This window comes from Adiantum capillus-veneris, chromosome 13 (genome assembly GCF_014529385.1).
Source record: "Adiantum capillus-veneris isolate H3 chromosome 13, ASM1452938v2, whole genome shotgun sequence".
NCBI classification, from domain to species: domain Eukaryota; kingdom Viridiplantae; phylum Streptophyta; class Polypodiopsida; order Polypodiales; family Pteridaceae; genus Adiantum; species Adiantum capillus-veneris.
In genome coordinates, this window is record NC_140943.1 from 30250999 (window position 1) to 30276749 (window position 25751).

General features: G+C 41.0%; 1 pseudogene; it reads left to right on the forward strand.

Moving 5' to 3' along the window:
• The first annotated feature begins 398 nt into the window (after positions 1-398).
• LOC147443753 (uncharacterized) lies at positions 399-25515 on the forward strand (annotated as a pseudogene).
• Positions 25516-25751: the final 236 nt, after the last annotated feature.

Sequence of the window (25751 nt, forward strand, 5' to 3'; positions counted from 1 at the left end):
TAAAACCTCCTTAGACTATTTTATGGTCAAAAAAGCATTTTTTGACCTCAAAAAGTCAAAATGTGCACCAAGAAACCCTAAAATTCATTTTTCAAAAAAACTTTTGAAACATCATTTTTTACTATCCAAAGCCCCCCCCAAAACTAGTCCTCAGGAAAAATGTGATTTTCTCTCTCTAGAACCCCTTTTCCAATCCCTCCTTGGTTGCAACCATCACACTCACCCTCTACTCCAACACTCTCTCTCTACACCATCTCCATTGTTGCAGTAAGGAAGCTCCTATCTCCTCCCTTACCACCTCCCATTGCCACACCAAGCAAGGGTTATCCACCTTCTCCCACGTACATGGTGGCAACAAGCAATTTCCTACTCCTCCTCCTAATTTCTGTTGTTCAACCATGGCCAGCTCTAGTCCGCGAAGGCAGCCGAAGGATGAGGTCAGAGCACTTGTATGCCACAACACAAGAGGTATAGATGATGAGTGGGTGCCACAAGAGTTCAACAAAGGTGCTTGGGTATACATGCAGGCATCTTCTATTGGCCCTCATCGTGTACGAAATTGTGCAAACTTGGATCATCATTGGAAATGAAAGCTCCTTGGCTTCAAGAACCACAAAGACAAGGGGACTATAGCCATTGTGCAACATGTTTTCTCAATGTCAAGCATGCTATTGCAACAACCACCTCGATTTCCAACACATTGTAAGTACATGTTTCGAGAATACAAAGCTAGGATTGAAATCAGAGTGTAATGTTTTTGTGGATTCATACTTAAGATTTGACATGCAATTATAGTCATATGTCCATCCACATTTGTGGAGGAGCAGCCACTACATAGTCTCTTCGGCACATTCAATGCTATACATGCGGATATTCGAGCGACAATTTTCGCACATCTTTGCCCAACCAAACTGGTCCAAAGAAGGATTTTCTTCTATTCTCACTCTTATATTGTGCTGACTTCTACACAAGAGTTTGGAAAGCTTGAACCCATCAAAGTATCTTCCTTATTAAGTATGGAGTGGCCATAGCCATATTTGTGGTCGGTAGCATCTTTCAAGCAAAAGATGATAATAGATGTCCAAAACTCTTTGAAATACTCTAAAGCTTCTAGGTATGTGGGCTTGAGTTGGTGTTTGCCTATTCATTGTTTCGTACACATTTTTAAAGAGTTTGGATTTGTAGAGACTACCACAATGCTTGTATGTAAAGATGTGCATTATGAAGAATTAGGAAGGATTTTAGAAGAGGACTGGGGTTTTGTGGAGGGCATGCACAATGGGTATAGGTACCATTGTAAGGTTGGAGCTTCAAGTATTGGGATGCGCTATTTAAAATCCCGTACCTCTTTGTACATACAATTTCACTATGATCGTTGGATGTGCAAGCTTGGAGTGTGGAATCCCTTACAGAGCGTAGACGACGTTATTGCAAGATTTGACATTGCAATGAGGATGCCCAACGATGCTTTGAAGGATTTCCAAGTGAAAAAGCATTGGACTCTCAATAATGTGCAAGAACATTTGGTTATTATGGGTTGAGGCCCTTCAACAAGCACAATTTTGTTACAAGGTCACAAGGTGAGAATACTTCCACCATATTTTCAATACATCATAGTTTGGCGACCATTGGCTACTTATTGTAATGAATGTCCGTAGATTGGGAAGAGAATGGAAGACAAATCGAAGGTTGAGGATGATTGGGGCATGGATGGAACTATTCTATCGCTCTTATAGCTTTCTAACTCTTGCAGTTTTGGAAACAATCCTTGATGTAATCAAAATGATTTGCTTCGGCAAATTCTGAATTTGAATATAATTTTCCACATTGAGATGAAAGTTCATTTTTTGTGAAAGTGCCTTTTTTTTAAAATTGCAAAAAGTGCCTTCTTTAAAAAAGGGACCATTATAAAAGGGGGGCTGCATAACTCATTCACACTTTTCACTTTCGCAACACTTGAGCTCCTCCACTCTCTGTCTGCACTCCAGGCTAGACATGGATGCCTCCACAGCCTCTGCATTTGTACACACATCCACCCCTCTGTCATGCTTCATCCTCTTCCTCGAGGACACCAATTACAAAGGGAAGTTGGACCTCCACACCTTCCTTTACTCGTCTGCCTGAACTTGATGCCACAATTTCCCTTCACATGGATGCATTTGCCGAGATTTCAGCGTTCATGGAGGAGTACATCATAAATTATTATGTATCTATCTCCCCACATGCAGGGATCTAGGTGCCTTGAAATCTTTTGCGCTACATACACAAAGGTGATCACCCATTCTCCAAGCGGTTGAGACGGTTCCAAGAAATTACCATCGACACAGGCCATTTCTTAGACGAGCAAGCCCCAAGGGTGTCATCGCTCAAGAATCGCAAGTTGGGGGTTGAGTACCTTTCTTGACTGGCAACATTCATCTTCTTTGTGAGCGAGGAATGTGATTTGAAGGAGCTCCACCTACCACACCTTTTGGTTGGGTCCTTTATCAAGAACACCAAGGAGCAGGAGGTTGTCCCCATGAACCTTGCAATGGAAGGACAAACACTTTGGCTTGAGTACCCCAGGGGGCTCGAGGAGGTGGTTGAGAAATCCATCATTGTGGCTGGCCCTAGTGACACTCCTATTCAGTATGGAGCCTGATTTAACCCTTGTAATTTTTTGTGGTAAACATGCACATTTGTAAGGCCCCCATTATGCGGAGTAGCCATCGTGCGTGAAGAAAAAACACTTCCCCAAAACCATAATCACTCGCCAAACCAAAATTTTCACGGCCAGTCTCGAGCGGAAACCATAATCACTTCGTCAGAATATTCCTTTCTGCTGAAATATTATGGTCAGATGGCGGCTGAAAAGTGGTCGAAAAACGATCGATCGGTTGGTCGATAGCCGATAGTCAATGACCGGTTGGCTGGTGGTCGAAAGTCAATGGCTGGTGGCCGGTGGCCAAATTCAATGGCCGATGGCCGAATTCAAAAGCGGATTTGTTTTCTCAAGGATGGCTATGGGATGCATGTCTAACCTCACCATTCTATCTTATTGCAGTATTAGCGAGAACCACGATTAAATTGTCAAATCCATGGGATGAAGCTGACTCCACTAGTGCATAGAGGCTACAAGAGGTTGTTAATCTCTCGGAAAACAACTAACAACTCGCATCTAACTCAAGATACACTTAAGTGACTGAAATCACCAAAAGCCAATCGCTCATCAGCAAACAAATCACATCCGTTACAGCATCAAATTAACATCCATATGTAACAAAACTTCTAGGACATGTCTATAAGACCTAAGCACACATGATTATGGTCTCAAACACCACTTTAGGTCAAGTTCCAAAATTGCAATTATTAACAACAGTGGATTTTTGACCTAGTTGTTTTCGACCCAGAATGCACCTAAATGCTTAGCAATGATGCCCCAATACCCTGTCTATGTGTAGTTTTTTATTTTGAAGTGTAAATTCCTACTTATGATGAAATTAGGCTGCAGGTCGGTGATGCCAAAAACTATGAATTACTATGATGTGTTTACGTCAATGAGTAGAGCTCTTACTTGTGGTTGCAATGCAACAAACACGACTACAATGTGACAACCGGGAGGGAGTAGGAAGCGTGAGAAGGAGAGAAGTGAGCGTCGTTAGCTCACCTGTGTATTTCATTATCTAAAACTTAACAATAACTTAGAAAAATTGGCTTCTATACCTTAGCCAAGGTTTTTGGTGGTCAAAACTAATAGTTTGGGAGTCCTACCAAAGATGGGTAATGACAGGTTGAGACAATCTGGAAGCTTGTAGCCCCGGCTCATTAATTACAGAGTTTATCCGAGAAAATAGAAGTTACAATATTCTCGACTTATCAAAATAATAAGTGTTTTACAATCAGAACTCCAAAAAATGGTATCCGTGTTAGCTTGCTGCTAACATTCCCCCACTCCTCGCATGGGTCGTCCCCTGACATAGCTTTATGGGCTGAAGTAGTCTTAGGGCTACTGGCTCTTGGCGAGGCGGTCTTTAAGCGTACTTGGTGCCTTTTGGTATCTGATCTTCCTTTCTTTATCTGGCACTTGCAAAAACTGCATAGTACTCTGTTTTTGAGCTCCATCGCTAAGTAGCCTACAAACGTTGATGTGAGGTTGTTGATCACTTGTGCAAATATTTTCATTCGCCAGGTGAAGAATCCCGTGTAGAATGCTTCCTCAAACGCCAGCATATTGTGTGAAGGTAGAAACATGCATCTAGCATAGAAGCCATAGAGGACTTCTTCGAAAGGTTAGCCACTGAGATCATAGAACAAACCTTTGTACCCTCGAGGAATGATATCCAAGGGGTGCCTGCTTGCTCTGGCTCATTGAACACTTTGATGCATGTGAGCAGCATTCGGCAGATCTTATATAGCATAGCACATGACAAATCTGGTAGACATTTAAAGAATGACATGGCACCCTTTAGGGTTTTCACCATGTATTCTTTAGTTGTTGGTCCTTTTCTAGAGTACAGGGATTTCAAAATGACGTGATCACACTATAATTTCAGGTTAATAACAATAGAAATGCAAAATAACAAATATTTTGTTAATTGACATTCATCTTTTTTGACCTCGAGGGAGACCTGGAGACCAGCTCGTAGCCCGCCGGGCTAATTAGTTGGCCCGTCGCGCCCGCCAGGTAAAGCTATTTTCCCGCCGAGCCCGCCGTGGCTATATAAAGGCGACGCCGGTGCTTGTCTTTTTCACAAAATAGGTACATTGAAAAGTCTTCACCAAACTTTCTGGCAGCTTTTCACATTCTCAAAGCAGTGTAGCAATAATTTTTTAAACCCTTCCTTATTTTATTGATGTTTTCTTGAGTTTTTTGGGTTAAAACTTAAAGGTTTAAAATTTCTTTTATCAAATCATCGTATGTGGATGCACTGGCACATGGTTGCAATTGCGGCTAGGTGTGTCATTGCAAAAGTGTACGATGATTATGTTTTATATTGCTCCCAGTCATTCATGCTTCGGCACATGGTTGCAATTGCGACTAGGTGTGTTGCTGCTAGAATGACAGGAACATTTGTTTGAAAGAAGTAACCGTGCGTGAATGCACTGGCACATGGTTGCAATTGCGGCTAGGTGTGTCATTGCAAAAGCGTAGGGTGATTATGTTTTATGTTGCTCCCAGTCATTCATGCTTCGGCACATGGTTGCAATTGCGACTAGGTGTGTTGCTGCTAGAATGATAGGAGCATCTGTTTGAAAGAAGTCACCGTGCGTGGATGCACTGGCACATGGTTGCAATTGCGCCTAGGTGTGTCATTGAAAAAACGCAAGATGACTATGTTTTATGTTGCTTCCCATCATTCATGCTTCGGCACATTGTTGCAATTGCGACTAGGTGTGTTGCTGCTAGATTGACAGTAGCATCTAATGCATGAATGTGTGCTCAAATAATTTCATAATGCTTCATATGCTTGAATCTTGAAAGAATACATCGTGCGTGGATGCACTGGCACATGGTTGAAATTTCGACTAGGTGTGTCATTGCAAAAGCGTAGGATGACTATGTTTTATGTTTCTCCCAGTCATTCATGTTTCGGCACATGGTTGCAATTCCGACTAGGTGTGTTGCTGCTAGAATGACAGGAGAATCTGTTTGAAAGAAGTCATCGTGCGTGGATGCACTGGCACATGGTTGCAATTGCGGCTAGGCGTGTCATTGCAAAAGCGTAGGGTGACTATGTTTTATGTTGCTCCCAGTCATTCATGCTTCGGCACATGGTTGCAATTGCGACTAGGTGTGTTGCTGCTAGAATGATAGGAGCATCTGTTTGTAAGTTGTCGTACGGTGAGGCATTGGCACATGGTTGCAATTGCAATTAGGTGTGTCACTGCAAAAGCGTACGAGATCTATGGTCTATATTGCACTTTTTCTTTCACGTAGAAAAGATCCAAATGTAGTGGCACATAGTTATATTTCACAATGTGTTGTTTGCAATAATACCATTGCAGGCAAAATGGATCCTTTTGCTACTTCAATGACAGAGTTCAAAAAGAAAATTAGACAATTGTTGATTACAATCGTCAGTGCACTAGATCCCAACGATATAGCACAGATTGTTGCAGATGAGTCTAGATTGCAATCATTATACAGTGAGATTGCCCACAAAATGTTGTTGTTATATCTAGACAAAAAAACCGAATCAATAATCTCATTATACTGAGCAGTTGGGTGGGCAATTTGCCCAAGGTGGCCTCTGATTTGAAAGAGGAATGCCCTCAAGAAGTAGACAAGGGTAAGCTAGAGCATTGGAACACTAGATGGAGAGCTGAAAAGGAGAGGTCAAGGCGAGCATCCCTCATAGACACACAGTTTGGCCTAAGCAAGAAAATGCGAATGGCTATCACCAGAGTTGTGGGGAGCAGCCAAGTTGGAGAACCGTTTATTGAGGAGGCTGCCATTGAGGGAACATTGGGTTCTACTGCTTCTGCCAATCACCTGGAGAGCAGTATATACAATTATGAATGTAGTATGACTCTGGGCATTCCAAATAAGTCCATTAAGAAGATCAAGAAACTTGGGTCACGGGCTTATGGCACAGGGTGGTGAGTCCAAATCAAAGGGATCAGTTTCCTTCCTGCAAACGAATACTTATTGTGCCAAGGAGTTCAAAGGATAGGCCAAGCATCAGTGGAAAAGCTTTGCATCAGAAAGTGGGGTAGATCTCAACCATAGAGGTATTGTGAGGAGTATTGCCCACTCTTTAACGTTGCCATGGTTTTTGATATTCCCCTACTTCAATGGGGGATCTTTAGGTGATCTTATGGAGACATTGCCCCATCCACATGGCTCTTTCACAACGCTTGTAGCGCATCAAGAGGAGAAAAGAAAGATCCCTGAAGACTTTAAATGGGAGCAGCCCTCTGAAGACCAGAAAACACGTATCAAGAGCCTATGCAATCATGCTCCGTCGTTGATCCATGCCTTGGTGAAGGTATCCAAGGCATTGCGATTCGCACATGACGAGGGAGTGATCCACAATGATCTCCATCCATGGAACATCATGTTGGACTTTACCAAGGATCTCACTCCCCGTATTGGAATAATTGATTGGGGATTGGCTCTGCGTGTTGGCTTAGAGACACAAAAGACCAACAATACTGATGAAAACTGGCAAAAGCTTCATCCTTGGCGAGCTCCCGAGTTACTAGATGGCAATCACCCGTGCCCATGGACCAAGGCCACAGATGTGTACGCCATAGGATGGGTGATATGGCAATTCTGTAAGTTTTGTGGAGAGTTCTCTGACTACTACAACACAGATTGGTTCAAACATAAGGTTTCAGTGGAGGTACAAGCCATATCTAGGATTGTTGTGGAAGGTTGGGTGAGGAAGAAAACCACAGAGAGAAAGACCTTGGCACTTTCGGACGAAGAATTAGAAAGATTTGAAGCCCAACCAGAACAATGCTTACGCCTTCCCTCTGAAATGAGTGTAGCCTTTTTTTGATGGATATATGATGTACTTTATGAAGTAGGGTTTTCTGAGACTTTTGACTTATAAAAGCACTTTTAAAATTTGGGTTTTATGCGCCATGGATGATGTATGAGTAATAAAAACACTTTGTTATATCTCAATAGACAACAAATTTTCTATGAGTTTTGTTTTTTCTCTTAAGTTTCAAGCAATAAACCACGTGGAATCACTAATTGTCATTCATTGATTTAAAAAATGGCGGTTACTCTTATATCAATTGATTGTCATAAGATGGTGGTTATTCTAATATCAATTGATTGTCGTGGTTACTCTTATAGCAATTGATTGTCGTAAAATGGTGGTTACTCTTATAGCAATTGATTATCATTTAGTTTGTATGCCGTAACTGAAGTATAGTGTTTAATCAAGATATGGATAATGATAATCAAAGGGCTAAGCGCGCTTTTGAGCGTCTCAGATCCATGTGTCAAGGCTGTGGAGTGAATGACACTGCTCGAATTGCAGCTCGTTGCTCCCAGTGGGCCAACCCAGTGGGTACACAATGGAAAGAGGTGAACTCTAGGATTGACCGAGAAATGGTCAAATCCATATGGCCAGGCGTTCCAGATGACAACATCAAGAAAGGCTGACTCAAGCTATCACAATGCATTAATGGAGACATACGAGACAATGGAGAGAACATATATCTCGATGTCATGGGTCATCCTATGCATCATATGGATTGTCCATTGTGGTTTGCCAAGATGTTATACATGCATTATGTCTTGGGTGAAGCAGTGGACTTCAGCTCAAGGACACCTCATATGACGGTTGAGGACATTCGCAGCAGTGCAATCACCGTCACACGGCAAGAGATGTCATTGGCACTAGAAGGTGCATCAATGGAAGTGCACCAAGTTAAGGAGGAGCTTCAAACTCAACTCAGCCAAGCATCACAAGCTACACAAGGCTCTCATTCTGAAGCAACCCTAAATAGAGACTTGCAAAGGGAGGTGAAGGTGCTATCTCGCCATGTAAAAGAGTTAGAGGCGACTATAAAAAAACAAAATGCTGCCACATTGATTGAGCACCCAACATCTATTGAGGCCCCTCCAGCTTCTGGTGAGCACGGTGGTCCTTGCCCCATATGTAGATCATTCTTTCATGAGTGGTGTGGTCACTTCATCTTGCCATGCGGACATATGTACCATATATCATGCTTGATGCAAAGCATGATGAATAGCTTTCATTGTGCTATATGTGAGTATGAGATATCCAAAAAGCTATATGCAATGTTCAAAATGTCTGAAGACTATAATAAGCTTAAAGGTCAGCGTGAACAGGAGAATGAAGATATTCTCACAAATATTTCACTATCACTTGGATAGTTTTTGTAACATTTGAAAACATTTACTCGTTGTCTTGCGAGAATTTATTAGTGAATTGTGAATTGTCTTCACTTCAGCTTCAATCATGATATGTGATAATGCAAAGATTTGTTAGGGCTTTGTATATTATGAAGCTTTAATAGTGATTTATGGCCTTGTAAAGGTTTTTAAGGGCTTCGTTTATTATTAAGCAAATGTATAAACCTTAAACTAAATATAAAAAAAAGCTTATAAGATAAACAGTTTTTTGAACTTAAACAAAAGTCACTCAATGGATTCGATAATCTATTAATTAAACCACCGTCGCTTGCTGCGACGGGTCAAAGTTGGTTCAATTTTCAAATTCTCTTCAATCTCTTCTAAAGTACATGTAGTTTCTACTTCATGAGATTCCCTTGCAGCTCACTGTCTTCATCCACCTCATCATTGGTTACATCATAAGTCCAGCGCGGCATCTCCTCTTTGTAGTTCTCAGCTTGCACTCTTGCCAATAGCCGATGGTTACATATACACCAATTTTTCAGCTCTTGAATTTAGAAGGCGGTTTCTGATGGTGGAATGTACATATTTATATGTACTCCAGTTTCTCTCAGAACTTGAATTGGATGCACATTGGGCTAGGATTCTAACAGCTAGGCGTTTAAAGGTAGGTGCACTACCACCATTCAACATCCACCACTTCCACGCTTGTTGCTCCGTGGTAAGTTTCTGCACAAATTCTGTACCAAACTTACCCTCTTTGAGTTTAAACTTTGTAAGATCAGTAACAACTGATGCATGCTCATCAAGATCATCATAAAACCTGCCTATCACATCATAAAAGTATTCCAGCACCTCCTCATCAAGTTTGTTTATTTCCATTGCCCAATACTCTGGATCCAATAAGAAAGCTACGCTGTGTAGTGGACTATGTGCTCCAACCCATCGACCATGCACATACTTTCTCAGAATTTCTCTCCTCTTTTGAGTAAATGGTGTCTTCCAAGGCTTCACAATTGGCTCCTGGGGCTCCTCTGGATTTGCAAGGCTTTCTTGAACACTCCACCAAGCCATCCACACCTTACCTATGTTAGGCAAGGCAGAATCCAGTTGGCGTAATGCGAGCATAATTGGCATCATGACATTGTGCACATCCACCACATCATCCCAGAAGTGGCGATCAGCTAGTAGATCTCTGATCACCCCTATTTTGATTTTTATCTTCTCCCTTTGACCGGCCTCCCATTCTGAAAAAGTGGCACAAACAAATGTCTCCATCACAGCATTCTTATTTTTCATTAGTGATTCTATCGTATAGTAGTTGGTGCAAAATCTAGTTTCGCACGACAGTTTTAACATAGTAGACATCCTCTGACGGTACATGTCAATAACCCTCTGACGCTTCAAAACAAACTTGACTATTAAGAGAGCATTGTCTACTATCCATTTGAACCACTCTGTGCCATTACTCTTGTACCAATCTTGCAATACCAAGTTCAAGCTGTGTGTACCGCAACCAGCACTATATAGGTGAGAGAAGCGACTTTCAAGTATCCTACTTGCAGCCCTGCAATTTTGGGCATTGTCCATGATTACTTGGACAACATTTTCTTTTCCAAGTTCCTCAACTGCGTCGCCAATGATGTCAGCTATAAAACTGCCAGACTTTATTTGACCAGAGCTATCCACAGCTTTGATAAAATATTCACCACGAGGACATACAAGCATGATGTTGATCAATGGCTGCCTTTGAACGTTGGACCAACCATCACTAACTATGGTGTATCCAGATTGTTCTGTTGCATTTAATATTACCCTTTGAATATCCTGTTGTGTGCTTGTGTAACATTTATCCAACAGTTGGTTTCTCATATGGTGATATGTTGGAGGGGTAAATCCAGCACCAAAATCCCCAATGTGTTTCCAAGCTGACTTCCATGCATCACGGGTGACAATGGCCAATGATCCCCCAGTGAAATAGACGGCTTTAGCTAGTGCAAGTTGTGCTTCTTCTAAGGCAAGCGTTTTGAAGCTCGTCTGTAAGCTAACATGTCTACTTTTTGACGATCCTATCTGAAAGTCAGGAGATCCATGGTTTGGAGGTGTAGTTCCATCGATATGAGAAGTTGGTTCCCTGCTTTGAGTGCTTCCATTGGTGGGCGTTACACCCAATGATCCCTCGTATTGGTTTGATCTTATCGATACTGGGGTGTGATGGTCGAAAGTAGAGAGTTTTGATCTTTTGCTAGTGGAAATTAGCAATTAAAGCTTTTAAGCGCATAGTTGCTTGTTCTGCACCTAAGCCCTTGCACTTTCCTCCTTGGATTCTGGTATTGCCACCTATCAAATGATCCCTTATTCTTGGTGCTCCTCCATATTTCTCTTCGCCACAAAATTTACATTTCCAATCTTGATACTTATTTAAATTTGTGAAAAAATTCCACTCGGGTCCTGGACTTTTTCCACCTGCCTTTCGCTTGCCCTGCAAAGTGGACCACTTTGCGAAGCAGGACCTGGCATCGAGGTAGGAGGTATCCTCAAGGAAGCCAGGCTTGAGACACCAACATCACCGCTCACATTCCCGGTGGAAGACATACTTATTGGATGCCTGCAATACCAATAAACATAGCTCAGTATGCTATCACTTCTTTCAAGTATTATTCAAACCAAACATTAGTGTTATAATCAATATCACACACAAGCGTAGTAGTGAAGCCTGAAGGGAATCAACCTCAATCTACTCAAACATGAGCAAGCAAATACAACGGTGAATCAAATATGTGATCAGTCCATCCCAAAAGTAGAGATATCGACCCAAAGATTCACCTTCCTACCTCCTTTCATGAATCAGTCCAATCCAAAAAAGAACTAATGACCCATGATTGGAGCTCTAATCGAAATAGCAAGCAAATATAGCGGTGAATCAAACATGTGATCAGTCCATCCCAAAAGTAGAGATATCGACCCAAAGATTCACCTTCCTACCTCCTTTCATGAATCAGTCCAGTCCAAAAAAGAACTAATGACCCATGATTGGAGCTCTAATTGGAATAGCAAGCAAATACAACGGTGAATCAAACATGTGATCAGTCCATCCCAAAAGTAGAGATATCGATCCAAAGATTCACCTTTCTACCTCCTTTCATGAATCAGTCTAGTCCAAAAAAGAACTAATGACCCATGATTGGAGCTCTAATCGGAATAGCAAGAAAATACAGCGGTGAATGAAACATGTGATCAATCCATCCCAAAAGTAGAGATATCGACCCAAAGATTCACCTTTCTATCTCTTTTCAAGAATCAGTTTAGTCCAAAAAAGAACTAATGACCCATGATAGTGATAGCCGTTTTTCGGCTTTGTGTAATTGCCATAGTGAGTTAACCCACCCTACCAAAATCATCCAAACACTGTGTCTATCCCTACCATTTCATTGTATATAGGTGTGTGTGAGTTAGGGGACTTTTCCCATATCTTTTTAAAAACCCTTAATTAGCTAGTCACTAGGCTAGTTGAGCCAAAAAAAAAAAGAGTATATTATGGCCCATTTGTGTGTAAATATTTCATTGTATATAGGGCCTAAATAAAAGGATTTTTCATAATTATTTTGGTATTTATTTAAATGTTTCTACCTATGGTGTGTTATTTATGCTATGTACATTTGACTCACCATTACCATATTTTTTCTTACCATTTTGCATACTCTTTATTCCATATGAAAATAATTTCATGCAAGCTTCTCTTATTTTTGGTGTAACTCCATCCCAACAAAAATCCAAAAAAAACTAGTTCTATTTATGTGTATATTTTTTCACTATTGTGATTTTTTCCTTCCTACATCTATTCTCTATTACTCTCATAAATTAGACCAACAAAAAAATTTATCTTTTTATGGTAGACTTATAATGAGAGATTTATTTTGACCCCTTTATATTTTTTCCACCTATATTATTTATATTTGACATGTACATATTTTTTTAGACCCCTCAATATTTGATTTTCTTAGTTGTACTATTCATTTATATCATGATCTCAACAATATCTTCAATTATAGACCTACCAAATAAGGTTAAGGGTATGTGGAATGCATGCATGCACCATGGGGAGCTCACTCTTGGAGGTATTCAAAAGAATCATCCAAAGAAAGACCTCACAAGGACTTTGTGCAGTGGAAAAAACAGTCGGTTTTGCTGAATTTTTAAAGATCACATGCTCCCCGAATTTGAAAAGGTGATACAAACAAAAGTTCTAGCTCGTGAGCTGAACTTTCACCTCAAATTTTTTCATATTTTTTTGAACTACGAGATGTGAGCTATGATTTTATTGGTGGACCCCAGTTTGCCCATGCTATGCAGCCACACTCCCTCTTCCACTTTATCATTTTCCTCTTTCACACACATTCCTCCCTCTCCTTCCCACTCCCAAACCTGCAACTCCCATGTCCTAATTCACCCTCTTCACCATTGCCACATCTCTCACACCTCCATAGCCTTCATCCTCCATTTCTACACCCTATGTGTCCCCCTTTCTCTCTACATATATGTCCATATTACCATACTCTCTTCAGCTTTGTAAAGAGCTTCAAAAAAATCAGCAAAAATCCAAGGATAACCTCTGCAAATGAAGGATTTTATCATGAATTTTCCAAGGTTTGAAGATAACATAGCTTCATCGACACGCGCTACTTCGCCATGCTGACCGCTTCTTCTTCCGGTGATGTAAAGATGTGAATGTCAAAGCTTCAACCTCTCTTTACAAGCTCATACCTTCTCTAACTTTTCTCATCATATATCTCACCATTTGGTGAATGATTTTGTAAATATTTTTTAGTGATAATTACTAACTACTAACCACTAACCTTATTGTAAAATGCACCCTCTGCTAGAGTAGGCACTCCCAAATTATTCACTCCATCCTCTCTCCTTTCATCCTCAATAATTCTCTTCCCTTGAGCCCACATCCATGTGACTCAAAGGACAAGAGAGACCCACCCTCATTAAAAATAAATAAAAATATGCATAATCTTTTATTCCTTCAAATAAACTTGATTAGTCCTAATCCAAATCGGGGCTTCTAAAACCTATAAATAGAGCCCTTCTCTCCCTTGTAAATCATCACATGATCACACTACACCACACCATTTTCAACACATAACACACCACTCTTCAAGCCTAGTTGTGTAGAGTGTGTGCATCGTGAGTGCTCTATTCCAATACACATAGGTGCATGGAGAAGCTTGAAGTTAGTTATGCCATCTAGAGGAGTGGAGTGTATGCCATACTCTTCACCACACTTGTAGCCTACTCTTGTGCATAAATAAGATTTATAGTTTTGGGTGCAATTGTATGCTGCAACTACGACTCTTCTCTCCAAATTGACTTGATAAGTTGGCTCATCGGTTGGTTGAAGGTATATTGTCCTTGAATTTTGTTGTGCCATTTCATGCTTGGTGGTTTGAGTGCTTGTTGAATTGTTTGCCTAAAAGGTGAATTGTAAGAGGGTGCTCGGTGAGAGGGATCCCGTGACCCTAAGACAATTTGTGTATTGGCAACAAGGTCAAGTTTTGTGTTGTCTCTCTATTTCTCATCAAGCTTTGTGTGCATCTAGTCTTTAAGGCTAAGACTGAGTTGCTCAAGTTGATTTGTGCTCTTTACCTCTCTCTGGCGTGGTGAATGTTTGTGTTTGGTGTGTGTGGCTATCTTGCATTCCCCTCTCTTTGTGCGTTTGAGTACAAGGAGATATCACGTGCGTCCTAGTTCGCATCTACAACTAGGTGGTGCCCCTTTTCTTGTTTGGTTTTTGGCTGTGGGTTGTTGTTGTCTCTGATTGTGCTTGCCCCAGCCCCAATTGAGCAGCATGGGAGCCTCGAAGGGTGTTTAGAGGCCGCTCTTCTTGTTGCCCGCCCCGGACCGCCTCAATAGAAGTTCTAATCAATATAGCAATCAATTTAGCAAATATAATGGTGAACCAAACATGAGATCAATCCATCCCAAATGTAGAGATACCGACCCAAAGATTCATCTTTCTACCTCCTTTCAAGAATCAGTTCAGTCCAAAAAAGATGTAATGTACCCAACAATTATCCATATAAATCATTTCAGATATTTTGCAAAGTAATTGAGATTCTTGATTTTGTGAGTCATCTTGAGTTCATCAGAGCAATCGGGTTCAGAATCCATTTATTTATGATCTTTCTTTATGTGGAACAATAGATTTATGTGGGAACCTAATCTATGTGTGAAGAAAAAGCTTAGAGATAGTATTTTTAGGAAAGAAAGAGAGGTGAGTCAAAATTAGGACACTTCTTTCTTTCTCTCTTTCAATATAGAATGGGAACTTGTAAGTATAGAGCTTTTTAGAATCGCGCATAGGATTCGCATACCCAAAAAAAAAAAAAAAAAGCCGCGATGACGCGCGAGCTTTTTCCTTCTCCTATTCTTGAAACCTCTCAGTATTTTTAGCACCCCCCTAGGGACTATATAAAGGACCCTTCTTCTCTCACTTTGAACACACATATCTACAAAAGCCTTGCAACAACGCGCCGGAAGAAACCTCTCTCCCTTAACCTCTCACCTTCAAGCCATCTCCATCTCCAATCTTCGACGTGCCTTCACCCGATTTGTGAATACTCTCTCTCTCTCTCTCTCTCTCTCTCTCTCTCTCTCTCTCTCTCTCCATCAACGCACTTTTCTTTTCTCCATTCCGAAGCTATGGCTCCGAAGCATGTAACACGAAGTTCTAAGGACGCCCATGCCATTGCACCACCAAGGAAGGTGGGAAGGAAGGTGTCTACTCCGAACAGATCTCATGCGGAAGCATCAACCGAAGAAGAAGTCGAAGCCGTCCAAACTCCAGCACAGGAGTTAGCTATACGCGTTCCAAATTCGGTAAGACAATTTATAATTCTGCATCGCTATTCATGTTGACTTGGGAAGCTAAGCATAGGGAACCCTTAAACCGTCCGAAAAACGTGATTCTATCACATGAAACAAGCATATGTTCTCAGAGACTAGTGAAAGGACTGTTTGATAAATTGTTACTGTTTGTTGGATTGATATTGTTAATCAATTGTTATTGTTTGATAAGCGGTTTCTGATTGATATGAAGAATTGGTTGATCATATTTGATGAATCATTAATAAGATGAATTGTTGAAAGAATATATTTTGTTCTCGCGGGTAGCGAGATGATTCCGCGGATAGCGGAGATTAAGCTGAGGATATCAGCTCTCCTTTGTTTCTCGTGATTAGCTAGATGCCTCGCGGCTAGCGAGATGCCTCGCGGGTAGCGAGATGCCTCGCGGGTAGTGAGATGGGAAGGTTGCGCAATTTGCGGTTAGCGAATAAATCCTTTGCAAAGGCTCTGTTGGTTAGACAGAGAAAATCCGCGAGTAGCGACAAAATGATGAGAAATTGGAAAAGTTGTTTTTGTTGAATAATAGGGTTGCCTTCATTAGCATTGTTTGAATTGTTTTGGTATTGTTTGAAGGGCTGTATAAAAGAACCTTTAACCTCATCGACCTGGCTTGTGGCGTAGGGTCTTGCAACTACGAACACAATAGGTGGAAGTCTTCTTCTCTTTCGTTGCTCGTATCCTTGCTTTGCATTATTGGAGTAGGGTGTCGTCAACGGATATAGAGAATAAAGAAGGCTATCTTCCAAGTCGCCCCGATCTTATAGGACGGGGACCTTACAAAAGAACTAATGATCCATGATCAGAGTTACATTAAGTTTTAATTTTTTTTAAAGACTATTCATTTTTTTACCTTTTAGTTTTTCTTCTAAATTTTAAAGGATGACCAAATTTAGAGGAAGAAGTGATGTGATGTGATGTCTATAAAGGGATTATATAGAGCCACCAAATATGGAGGGGGTACACGACGGGCCCGGCGGGATTCTTGCTTGTCCCGCCGGGTTTCATGTTAAACCCGCCGGGCCTGTCAGGATTGTTGGTTGTCCCGCCGGTTCTACGTTTTCTACAGGTTTTCGTAGGTCATGACATTAGATATGTTATTAACATGAAAAAAATAGTGATAATAACAACAATAATTAACATTTAACAAAATGCGTCATTGCGTAATTAAAATCCCTGCTAGAGTAGGCAATCTGGGGTAATTTAACCAAGTTGGCCGCTTCTTTAGTAGTGCCTCATGTGCTATCTGGGTCCTTACTCTTGGTACAAGACAGAAAGTTGGATCTTTTTGCAGGGCCGCAGGTGCTCTCGTGAACAAAATCAAGTATCTTGGGTTTTCGTTCAGCCATCTCAACCTCCACTTCGAGTGGTCTTTATCTGTGCCCTCGACTTGCATGTCTGTGTAAAGCCTTTCCTTTGCTACAGAGGATTTTAATCATTGCTATAGGTGTCTCTAAATAGCGACACCTATAGCGATGCTTATAGCAACGTTCCCGTAGTGACGCTTTTAGCGATGGTGGTAGTGTTACAGAGGAGTTAAAAAATCCAATATATTTTACCTGTAGCAATTCAAATTTAATCAGAGGGTAGGGTAGGGACTGTTGGTGCCATTGAGCATTTATTTGATTGGGAGTGAGTTGTGTGACATTGACAGAATGAAGTACTCTCAACTCCCAATCCATTGCTACATTCCACTGCTCATCTACCTCTTGTGTAACCTTTTCTTTTAGTGCATCTTCTTCAGCCTTTGAGAGTTGGACCATGGGCACTATGTCTTCTTTTGTAATGGGTACTTAAAAATCTTCCTCGCCACTCAGCTCTACTATGGATTGTGTCTCCATTTCAGGAAATGATACTGAGGGTATTTCTATTTGAGGCTACTCCGAAGTGCCTGCCTCTTCTTGCGTTTCTGGCCTTCCCTCTCTCAATAGCTGGTTGACTCTTTTGAGTTCAGCTATCTCCTTCAGCAGTTCATCTTCTCTTTGTACCTGCATCAAGGCCAGGTCTCTGCACTGAGATTGCTCAAACTTCAACTCCAGCTTGAGGTCTTTATTTTTCTTTTCTAGTTCCTTTCAGACCTTGTTTGTACCTTTGATCGAGGTGACGGCTGGATTTTCTCGTATTTGTCTCAAGAATATTGCCTAATCATTGATTCTTTGTTTTGACTATTGTAGAGAAGCATTGGCTACATCTAGTTGTACCTGGAATTTTTGAGCTGATAGGGTGGTACTGAGAATTTCATTTGTAACTTCCATCAGTTGATCATCCTTGGCTTTGCATGCATCTGACAATTTGGTAAGCAGCTCACCTAGCTCCTCCATTTCTTTTTGTTGTTTATCTCTAGCGAGCTGATGTTGTTCAGCTTTTGCTCTCAGCTCTTGCACTTGCCTTTGCAAATCGGTGATGACATTAAGTTCGTTGTCTAACTCCCCTTGGAGTACGTCAATCACCATCTCTAACTCTTTGTCCCGTGTGCTACGGCCAAGTGATGCTGAGCAAAACCTTTCTGTGATCTCCTGCATTTGCTTAGCATATTCGTTAACTTGTAGAATGACTTCGTCATTGATTTTCAGTCTTCATTGCATGCCAGCTGTCTTGATGTTTCTGCAGCCTCATGGGTGTCTATTGGTTGTGCCAGGACGACTGATTGGTGTTGTTCTTGTAGCTGTGGCTGTTTCTTTTCCGTGTAGGTCGAGGGTGGTGCCTCAATCTTCTCTTGTTGTGCTGCGGTAGAGGATGGTTCCTCTACCTTTTGCTCCTTTGACTTCTCAAACTGTGTGGTGTCCTCTTTTATTGCAGGACTTGCTGCCTTTTTTGTCTCTACCTCTTTCTCTATTGGCTGCTCTTGAGTAGATCCAACTACTCATTGTGTAGATTCAGCTTCTTGTGAAGATTCAACTGCCTCTTTGTGTTCTGGTTCTTGTGCAGATTCATCTACCTTTTCATGTTTAGCTTTTGCTTCTTTCATTGGCTCATTTGTTGTGTCTTTAACTACCACTGATGGTGGTGGGCTCGGCATTGGTTGATCTTGGCGCTTAGAGACAAGAGAAGAGATGCGAGGAGACACATCACCTTGGGCAGGCTGTGCTTCTCCTTGTGCAGTGGTCTCCTCTGCGTGCTCTTGATGTTCTTTTGCCTCTTTTTCCTTCTTCGTTAGTGCTTATTTGGCTTCCTTTAGCTTTAAAGCTTCTGCTTCTTGGTACATCCGTTCTAGTACTTCAACTGGTTCGCTAGCCTTCTTTTTGGTGTGATGCTTGGTCCTTGGTCCCTTAAGTCCACTAGGCACCCATTTGTCCGGGTCCTTTCCTTGTGCTTGTCAGCTGTGTTGGTATGCGTGTTTCTCTCTTTCAAATCGGGCTTGCTTTTGCACAGTATCTTCTTAGTGTGCTGCCACGGATTTTCTCTTCATTTCCTCCCTTCGTGCTCTCTTTTCTTCATTATCCGAGCTTTCACTACTGCGCCTTTCTGGCAAGCTTTCAATCGATTCTTAATCAGATTTGTAGGATCTCTTGGCTGATTTTGTAGCTCAAGGAGATGGTTGAGCTAACACTATCCAAGTGTTTTTGGTTTGGGTTAGGTGGTAGGTTGTCGTCCATGCCAATGGCATGGTATAAAATTCTTGTCAATACCTCTGGTGCACCCATGTAAGTAATCTTTCCTTCTTTCTTTGTGCCTTTTAACACTAGGTTGGTAACCTAACAAGACATAAAATTGTCCTTTCAGGGTTTTGAAAAAAACCTCCAAAACCATAGTAGATCCACTCATTTTGTAAAGTCCTTTCATGAGGTTATAGTTCAAGGCCTACTACACATGGAAAAAATAAGAAACTTGTAAAATTTCTCATCTTTTGGTCACACCAAGCCTCCAAAGTTGATGGACTATTACATTTTCATCAAAACAGTCATTTATTACGTTTTGTTGCATAAAAATAAGATTAGGGATTTTTGTAGGACTTGAGATAAATTCCCTAGTTAACTTCAATGGTTTGGTGATCAGAACATATGATTGCTTCTCACTCACTATTTTTTGTTTTGCCAAAAGAAATAGGTACAAAAAAGTTGAATTTTTACCATTCTGCAAACCTATCATCAAAGTTTCTATAGCCACGCTCAATACAAATAATATATGCATGTTTTCTTAGTTCACTATTTTCCTTCAGGTTCATAAAGAACCATGGAGCATGTCAAAAGAATAATACATCTCTTACCAAGGGGAATCTTGGGGACAAAGATGAAGTGCTAAATACAGCAAACATGAAAAAATTGGATTCAACATTATGAGTTGTAGAATCCCATAGAAACTATTCAATATCTAGCCAAATTTGATCCTTATGACTAGATATGGTTACTACCTACAAAATGCATATAGTTGTCACAAGAAACTAGCAATATTGAAAAAGCTATACTTGATATACTAGAATGTTTCGTTTTCTTCTATAATAGAAAAAATCAACCATCGTTGTGTACTATGAAAAATAGGATATTAGGTGCCCCAAAACTCAAGGAATATTAGCTTTATGTTACAATATGGGACATAGAAAATCAAAACTACATTTGGATATCATGAAATCCACCAAAAAAATCATAGAAGAGCTAAAATTGGCTAAAAAACAAGATTTGACAAATTTTGTAATTTGTTCATAACTTACAACTTTAACATTTATTTCTCCCTAGAAGCTTCAGGACATGTTGAGGACTATTAAAGATAGTTATGTAGCATTATAGACCTCACAAACATGAATTCTAGAGTGGTATAGTTGCAAAAAGTTGAAAAAAGCCAAAAACATGACCCGTTTTTTCACACAGTTTAGGTTGTGAAATGTTGTGCAAGGACAAGGTTAAAGATGGAATTGATGTTCCAAAAAAATGTCAAGTTTTTTTCAGCTCATGAGACAACTTTCTAGATAGATAGCACCTCAAAATCCATTTTGAAACTCTTGACATAATTCATGGAAAATGGCCACTTAACAGGACATAAAGCTGTCTCAGGACATAAAAGTGTCCCATTACCAACCTAGTGTTAAAGTGGTCAAGAAATATTGTGCGTGGTCCACCGGTTGCCTGGTTATTGACTTAAGGACTTGCGTGAAGGTGGTGGCAACCGCATGATTGGTTGTGGTATACCTTGGTGGCCTTTTAGCAAGGAAAGGAAAGTGTTGGTGGTATAACCTGGCTGGCTCTTCAGCTTGTTTGTGAATAAGGTCAGCAAAGATGGCTGCGGTGGTTTCTTTGGTGAAAGTACCTTCCATTTTCCTGTCCCTTGTCCTCATTGTCATTCCTTCTATGGGCAGTCTGAGTGCTTTTGCCACTATTTTCTTGGTTATCACCACTTCAACTTTATTCCCCTGAGGGTTAGAAATATGTGCAGTTCCATCTTCTTTGATCCTGGATAAAATCTCGTAAGCTTTTTGAAAATCCACACTGCACGGCTCCTATTCATAGAAATCTCAGAGTCCTAGCATGCGACGGTTAGCTTCATTGGTCTCAAGCTTTGCAGCGACATCATACACTTCTTTTGGTAGGAGTTGCAACTCTACCTGATGTCCCTCTTCACTCTTGAATCTGTCGGTGAACACTGTGGTGTGATGCTCTTTGAGCTGTTCTTTTGAAGGATAGGATGCCTTGGAGGCTTTGACTGAATCTGAATCCAGTTGGTATGCGGGTAGTTCTTGCAACTTTTCTTTCTGGTTGAGCTTCTTCTTGGCCCTCTCTGCTGCTTGCAGGCTCCTGTCCAGTGAATAGAGTGTCAAAGTTAGCAGATTTGTCGGATTTTTTTGTGAAGTGTCCTTTAGTCTGAAATGCTAACAATTTTAGTCCAATTTTCCTTAAATCAATTTTTGAACAAGCATAGATGCAGAAAAACATGCAAGGAACAAAAATGTCAAGCTCAAACAAAAAATTGCAACCAAAGTAAATAATCGCAATTATTTACAGCTGAGTAATTTCTTCAACTTTTTGCAAAATTGGCATTTGAGGCTTGAAGTATATACCAAATACATGCTCTGAGTGAAATATGGGCTCAATTGGATGGATGGGGTGAAAATGGTACCAACTTTTGGCTTTAGGTCTCTTAAACAGTAGATATAACAGAAATTTGAGATTTTGAGCTCCAAATTGGTTCAAACTTGGCTAGTGGACTTAACACATTGTGTACTTTGGATGTATGATGGCAAAATATCAAAATTCCCCCATTTTGGATAGAAAGTAAATAATCACGATTATTAACATTTCTACCGAAATCAGCATTTTTTGGTACAAATTGGTTCTAGGCATTGCATAGACTCTGTGTATGAGATATGAGGTGATTTGAATCAAAAAATGTGATCCATAACCCAAAAATTGGCTTGCAAATACTTCCTTGCGTTTTTAGGTAATTTTCCAAGTTATAGGTGCTCATTTTGGCTCATACTTGATTTTTGGCATGTAATAGGTGTGTACATAATTTCCAAGAAAGAATAGTGCAAAAGTAAATAATCACGATTATTTACAATAGTCACAATTTTCTTGCTAAACTTAAAATTTTTGACCTAAACACGTTCTATACACCTAAAACAAGTCCTAAATTGAATTTGGTCAAGTTTGATCTTGTCGGAATGAATTTGTGCTTTATCGACTCTGAAATCTCTAATTTCTGTGACAATACTGCCTGTTGAGTTGGTCAGTCAATTTTAGGGGCTTTGGACTTGTCCGCAACATAGTCATGAAGCAACTCATCCAATTTCGGCTCATTTGGAGTCAGTTTGACCCCGTATGTAGAATTTGACTGTTTGTAGCCTTCAAGCCGTTTTCTGCTTTTCGAAGGATTTGCTTGATTGATTTCACAAAACCAATCATATACATTGTATATGAACCTTGTAGGCAAGCTGTCTTTGGAGTCAGATCGGAATTCTGGAATCTGCCAAAAACCTAGCTTTTCTATTGGGGACCCCTTCAACCCCTACCAAATGGTCAACTGATGATATAGAAAGGTTCTATTATGTTAGGGCATGCTACAATTCAATACTCATCCAATTTGGTCGAGCTGACAGGCTGCTATGGTCAGTGTTTGATCGTAGGTCATCATGCACTGCTCGATTTCTAGGGTTTTTTCTAGGGAGCCGTCCGTACAAAATGGATCATTGATGAGTAAAGAACTTACCCCTCATGTCTCGTGTGAGACAGCGCTGAAAACGGGCAACTGTAGACTCCGAAAAAGACGTACGAAAGAGGTCGAAAAGCTCTCTCTGCAAAGGCCACAAGTGGAAATGAGGTGGTTTTAGCTTACCTTGGATATCTATACCTGGACTTCTCAAACCAATTTTCCCCAGATTTCCTCGTTAGTCCTACCAGGCCGTGAAATCTATGTTAGACTCAAAAATTTCCTTGATCGGAAACCTGTAGCTCATTCTGCAAGAATTTTGCAAAAGTAGGTCTGGCCGCCTAATTTAGGATTCCCGCTTCCATCTTCTGATTTCATTGAAAATTTATGTGCTTGTCCGCCTTGTCTTTCTGATCACCATCGTGTCTTCCGTTTTTCCATCTGAGCTTCTTTGCTATTTATTATTAATTTTTGACCTGTTTACTGAAAAAATTAAAAAATAACAAAATGCTTCAAAAAAATAAAGTGAAAATCCAATAATTAAGAAAATCCATTGAAAAACACAACTTTATTGTTTTTTGTTGGATTTCTCTATTTTTAAGTCTCACTAGTATGGCCGGCCACCTTCGGCGGCCTCTCTCTCTCTCTCTCTCTCTCTCTCTCTCTCTCTCTCCACATTGGCCGCCTGTGTTGTTGGGGCTATAAGGACCTTGCTAGAGCACCCAAGAGTGCCTAGAGCACCAAAGAGTGCCTACTTGCTGCAAGGGCATTTGATGCACCATATAGCTTTTGTTTTGATAGCCTTGCTGAATGGCAACCGAGGTCAAACTGCAAGCACACACATAGAAATAAAGTTCATAAATAGTATAATAAAAGAATAAATCATAGGATCATTTCATTACAATTGAAGAGCAGGAAAGGAGCACATTCGGTACCATTTGCCATGGCGCACACTCACTCACTATTGCAAAGAGAAGAACAGGCTCTACTATTATCATGTATCAATTTCAAGATAACAACTCATAGCTCAACTACCTTCAAGCTCATCAACATTAGCATTAGCATCAGCAACACCATCATCATCGGCATCATCAATAAACTGATCATTATTGTCAATATCAGATCATTGCTCACATCATGAAATCATTGCTTACATGAAGTTACATCATTAATATCATCACCATCAAACCTTCAACTCGTAATAGGAGGCTGTAGATAGCTCTGTACATGCCAATATTATACATGAGAGAGAGAGGTGTTATCTTTGAGTGAGAATAACTCCGCCTGCAGCGGAGTGGGTGCCTGCCACGGTAGAAAGAAATCAAATATAGGCTACACCTCACAATACTAATACAAAATGAAACATCTACATTAAGATCCAACACTCTCATTGGTGCAAACAAAGTCTTTCTACTGCTGATTGCATCAACACAGCTACACATTTTCTATTGGGAGAGAAGCACCTCGACAAAGTCTTCTTCTGCTGATTGCATCAAGAGTGCTATCGAGATTAGAGCAGCCAAGTAGCTGCATCTCTCAAGTGTAGAGTTTTTGCGTGAAGCCTAGCAGGTCAGTTTGTTCGGGCTACCCTACATCCACATCGATTGAGGTGGGGAGGGACTCCGACTATGCTGAAAAAACCCTCTGCACTTGCTCATTCCAATCGAGGAAGAAACAAAGGAGGATATGGAGCTAGCAAAGGGATTAGGGGGCACAACCAAGCCGAACTCAAGCCTGCATAACGGCATGCCAAGCGATGTGCTGATCATAAAATTCACATTAGGGTCCACATAGTTAGTGACATCAATGTCATTCGCATCCCCTCCATCATCTCTGCCGCCACCACTGGAAGCAAAGTTGAGCCCATACACCGCGTGTGCGGTGCAGCAACCAAGCTAGGCTCCCAAGCTGTCAGCATCACCAATGGGGGTAGAAATGGATGCACTTTCAAGGACTTCAAGTTGGGCACTTGCTCAAGCTGCCAATAGGAGGGTAGAAGGGACACCATTGAGACCGTTGTTCGAACAATCGCAGCCGTTGTTAGGACTGGGTGTGCATATGCCACGCTCTCCGTTCCCACCAGCATCGTTGTGATCGGCTCATGCCAAAGATAGTGAGAGGCTCTAACGCATCATCTCCACCTCCTTTGTACAATCATCTCTCTGCAGTGGGATCAGGCGCAGTGAGGGTGCACTGCAATTATCTGTGCTGCAGGTCCACCGCTCTCCTACTGCCAAGCTTGGGAATTATGTCCGTGCATAGATATACTTTTTTCCCATCAAAAGTGCATGAGGAACGTATTAAGAGATTAAACCTTTACGTAAGAAGAGTTAGATTAAAAAATGGACCCAATTGTGGGGCCATCCTAGGATTTTCTTTTTAGTATTACTGGTATATAAAGTAAATCAAGCCGTCGTAGACTCAGCCTAACGCTACCATTGAATGAGCATGCAAAATGGGCACCTTAATTGGAGTGCCAAGGGCCTGAGGGTCTGGCCTGTTGAGTCTCCACCTCGATATAAGCAGAGCCTAACCCAGGATGGTCTCTTGTCACATAGCATTAAGGATTGGTCTGTAGTAAATGGAATCCATGGCCGCCGCTCAAGTGGTGTTGTTTGCAAATTACTTGCTCATGAGCGTTATGGCGCTTGCAGAGGTTAGACGAACGACAGGGAAGGGCTGGCTTCCGAATTCCCCCTCCCCCCAAGTAGAAGAAGTCAAAGAGAGAGAAGAAGAGGAAGCGGACAGAATAAGAAGAAACACTAGAGAAAAAAAGAGATAGAGAGAGTGAGAGAGAATAATCCATATACCTGCACCAGATAGCTGCAAGTTAGATACTTGCAAAACCCATTTTCTCTCTCTCTCTCTCTCTCTCTCTCTCTCTCTCTCTCTCTCTCTCTCTCTCTCTCTCTCTCTCTCTCTCTCTCTCTCTCTCTCTCCCCTCTGC